Source organism: Tyto alba, unplaced genomic scaffold, assembly GCF_018691265.1.
Source record: "Tyto alba isolate M040663 unplaced genomic scaffold, T.alba_DEE_v4.0 Super-Scaffold_200000175, whole genome shotgun sequence".
NCBI lineage: Eukaryota > Metazoa > Chordata > Aves > Strigiformes > Tytonidae > Tyto > Tyto alba.
The window spans coordinates 1,413,872-1,418,780 of record NW_024881290.1 but is presented as its reverse complement, the minus strand read 5'-3'; positions in this window follow the sequence as shown (position 1 = coordinate 1,418,780).

Genomic DNA, 4,909 nt, shown 5'->3' with positions numbered 1-4,909 from the left:
AAAATGGTTGGAAGGGACCGTAAAGATCATCGAGTCCCACCCTCCCTGCCATAGGCAGGGACACTTTCCACTAGACCGGGTTGCTCCAAGCCCTGTCCAACCTGGCCTTGAACACTTCCAGGAAGGGGGAAGCCACAGCTCCTCTGGGCACCCTGTTCCAGTGCCTCACCACCTGCGCAGTAAAGAATTTCTTCCTAATACCTAATCTAAATCTACTCTTTCAGTTTAAAACTGTTACCCCTTGTCCTATCCCCACACTCCCTGATAAACAGTCCCTCCCCATCTTTCCTGTACTTTTAAGGTCTCTTCTCTACATTAGCCAGCTTCAGATAGAAGACAAGTAGCAGTTTACACCACGGCAGCGACCTAAAGCCCAGCAAGGGGCCTTATGGGCTGCCGTGGGGTAGTTTAGATTTGACAGCACAGAATGATGCAGGTGGTAATTGCTTCCTGTGACAGAAAGAGAAACACTCAGGGGGATGAAAAGGAAAAAAATAAAAGTTAGCAAAAGGAAATGTATTCTGAACACATTTTAATACTTGTTATTACCTGACATAAAACAGTAAATAAGCTTGTTGCCTGAGAACTGTGTCAATGTCACAATAATGCACAGACATATCGTCCATCTTGTACCACAGTCCGTTGCTGGCCTGTAAAAAAAGGCATCGATACCTGGAGACGAACTGTGTGGTTTCTCCAGAAAAACACAGGCAGAAAACTACAGAAGAAGCAAGAGTACAAACACCACACCAAATCTAATCCAGCCCCTAAGGAGACCTTCTTCCCCAAAATCTAATCTGCTGATACCTGCCATGCAAATTTGTCTTCCCCAGCACACATTTCTCCCTTGTTTGGAAGCAAGCTGCTCTTTACCTTTGTGTAGCAGTAGTAGTGTCCTTCATTACAGCTGTCACCGCTGTGTACCAGGACAGCATATAAGCAGTAGAGGAGCGGTTCCCCAGCTGCCTGAGATGTGTACGGGCGAAGATCCAGGCACTCGGGATACTCCACAACCTACGGAGAGACCAAGAGGGCTCCAAAATGATCCAGAAATACTCATGAAATAGCCCTCAATGACCAGGGGCCAGAGGTGTATTAATACATCTTTGGGCTCCTGGATACTTGGTCTTCCCTAAAACAACATGTCTGGGTGGCAGGAAACTTGTCGGCCAAAGTAGCTCAGTCGGAGCAGAGCACACGCTTGTCTTCCCATGGGGACTCTCCTCTCTCCAGAAGGAAACACGAAAAACTCAACATGAACAGCTCTGGGAAATCTCCTGCTCCAGGAAGAGAAAGTTGCACTCCAGTTGCGTACACACCTTGCTGATCTTCCTGTTGGTGAAATCTTCAGCCCTTTCCAGACACACCGTGAGAACCCTGGGTGCGTGGTGGACTGTAAGGCTCTTGGAGGCGGCAACCATCTTGTCACACCTTGAAACCAAGCACAGAGCCAGGTGCTGAAATGCACCCTGTCTTGCCCCAAGGAGGCCAGGCAAGCTCTCCTGTCTCACACATCCTTATGCTATTTTAAGGCTATTCAGTACCATAAGGCCAAATAAAAAAAAGCTACAACTCTATTGTGCATTAAACCTACGTGACAAGATGGCTTATGACAGATGACATGCAGCACCTTCCCGCAGGATCTAGTACTAATATGTCGTTAGGAATCATCTTACTTGCTACATTTAAAGCAGTTTTCACCATCCAGCTGCTTCGGTTTCACAAAGTTCTCCAGAGCTGCGGTGACAGATGAGGCTGCCTGGAGGAGTGAGAAAAGAGAGCACTGAGCTGTGGGAAGTACCCTTGCCCAAACACTCACTAGGAGTTTACGCAAAAATGCAGCTGGTTGACACTGAGGAGAGCCACTGTGAACCGCCAAGAAGTGTCCAGAAGGAGGCAGAAAGAGGCTATTACGCTCAAAATTGCCCTCATTTCCCCAGGATCCTTGGGGCTATCAAGAGTTCCATCCCTGTGCCACCGTTCAGTTCATGTACTGATGATGTGCAGAGAGGATAATGGGTGCTTGTCCAGCTTAAGGCCAGCACCTACACGGAGACCTCTGCCATGGCCTCCCCAGAAGGACACCATCCTTTCCACATCCCACCCACCACCAAGCTCTCTTGTGTTTGCAGTACACATTTTTAAGTCAACTGTGTTGATTCTGGGAAGCTACAGGGACTTTGAGATGTCTTGAAGCGCAGTTAGAAACCCTTACTTGTATATCCAAAGAAAGATCCAGGAAGGCCTGGTAGAAATTGGTAGTCATGTTGCAGCTCAAGCACGTGACTGGAAGGCAAATCAAAATGCTCAGCGATAGGGGAAATCAACTGATTGTGCCAGTTTACATCCTTCATACCTACTACACCAGTTACACAATCAGCTGTTTATCACAGGCAGGCAGAAGGGCACAGACGAGGAGAAGAAGGGTTGTGGAAAAGTACCTCTGGATCTCAGAAAGCCCACAAATATTTGTTGGACAACTGTAGTTAGTTGAGAAGAGGCATCCAAGCTGGAAATAAATGGTAAGGCAGAGAGTTATCTCCTCCAAGAGTTTTGCTTTGTCTGAAAGCCTTGGGCGTAGGGTTTTCTTGATGAGAGTACATCAAGATGTCCAAAGGGCTCAGGAACATGGAAAAAGTAATTTGTTTGTGCTTACTCGCTGCTCCCACTCAGACAAGCTGTCTGCATGGCACTGACAGTACAGCGTAAGAAGTCACGGGCATCTTCCGGCATGCCAGGCTCGAAATGTTCTCCTATTCCTAAGAAAGAAGGAGTCACTAGTGCTGTCCTACAAAAATGGCAGGAAACATGTAAAAGCACCTGAGATGACTTACGTGAGAGAACACTGACGACATCCCAAGGCTGGATGGCACTGTCTGAGGAATGCAGCACCTTGTTAACGTGCGCTTCCATTCTGCACATCATGCAGAAGCCTTGCTGGTGACCTGCAGAGGGAGAGAGGGAAGGAAGCTTCTCTGGTTAGCAAAATACCCATAGCCATGGGAAACTTAGTGGAAATCTTGAAGTTAGAAGAACAGTTTCCACTCCTCTTGTCTCAAGGTGCTGACGTCTCAACAAGCCTGGAACATGTTAGTGCACAGGAAAATTTCTTCAGAGGGACACTAAACTGACACAAGTTTTCTATAGAGTAAGCAAAGAGAATTGTTTAACTTGCAGGAATAGAGACCCAGGGCTAGAAAGAGTTGTCTTTCTGAAGATGAACATTTCTGGTTACGACAAGAGGCTTCTAGGCTTGAGTGTTACAAGACCACCAACTCAGGGGGTTGACAAAGAAAGGCTGCTTTTCTCCTAAATTGAATTCCAGTTTCTGGGAATCCTTGGGAAGTGCCCAACAGATTTACAAGGAGATGTTCATAAAAGCACTCACACAACTGGCTGTGCTCCCGAGAGAGCAGGTAGTTGGCCAGAGGGGGTGTGTACGTCAGGCACTGCAGGACGGAGTTGAGGAAGCACGTGCTGCCCAGGTTGTAGAGCCCTGCTCCAGCGCTCTGTCGTTGCTGCCAGTCCATGCAAATCTTCTCCGGGGGAAAGAGAATCTTTTGTGGCGGAGCCATTCCCTCAACAGTGACTGCAGGGAAATGAGATTTGAAAAGACATGAGACAATATTGCTGCACAAAAGCATATTAAAGGTTGAGTTCTCCTCAGTAGCACCCGGTACAACCAGGTCTACATCCAACCCAGAAACACTGGGGGAAGCCTAACACTGCCAGTGAAATTTGCTGGCCAAGAAACAGTTTTGGAAAATAGTCTGTTCCCCTGCTTTCTTTGTCAAAATTCCAGCAAACCCACACGCTGATTTCGGTGCCTCGGGCTACCTTCCCTTCCCTCTCGAGTCTTGAACTGGATTAGCAGGTCAAGTTTTCCCTTTTCCTGATTTTAACTTGACAAAAACAAGTAAGTATCCAGCCCAGAAGGTAACCCTACTGATGTCAGCTCTTTCTACGAGCAATGACAGCTTTCAAAGTCTTGTACATGGAGGCAGAGGAGTGATAAAATGTGTTTTCCTGTGCGTAATGAAAAACAGCTAGGTAAGTCTGGCTGCTACCACGCAAGGCCCCAGAATTAACTCTAGGCTGTCAGCACAGCAACACTCAGGGCTGGAGCACCGGCCACGTCCGCTGCCTTTGGGTATTCCCCAAATCCAAACGGGCTGGTGAAGCTGTCACTCACAGAAGTCGTTCCCCATTGCGGCCTTCGCTCCTCTCAGCAACACAGGGGAGAGCTTGGGGTGACAAAGGATGTCAGGCTGCTCTCCAGACAGAGAAGATCCGCGCCAGTCCCTGATTGCAAAGAGATAACTGTAGCTCAACAGAAGGAATTTTAAAAACCCCAAATGAAACCCACAGAACAGCCTCCGCCATCAAGAGCGTGTCAGTGGTACTTGCAGCTGCTGCAGAGCTGCAGGCTGCTGGCCCTACTGTCCCTGTCACAGGACTCCAACTGGCAGCAATTCCAAAGGCCGTTTGGATACTTTTAGCCCGTATCTACGTACTCATATGATCTGCCCTGAAAGTCAAATCATAATTACCTTTGAAAGAGGATGGCAGTTGAGGAGAAGAGGGCAGTACACAGTAACTGCTTGGTGCAAAGGAGGCACGCAAGTACCAAAGGAAGGAGCCGAGTTACCCCGAAGGCCGGCTCAGCCCCACCGCCTTTCACTGGCCTGTTTGTCAGGATGTCGGGCCCTGGCCCGGTGAGATCACAATCGCCGGGCGGGTGCCGCATCACCGCCCCTTTGTGACACGGGGCCACCCAGGGACGCACGGGGACACACTGCGGCCACACAGCCGCCGCAGCCGAAGGGCTGCTCGCCCGCTGGCAGAGCCCCCGCCTCTTCCCCGAGCTGCAGCAGCCAGGTGAAAGAAACCTGCCCAGGGCTGTAAACGT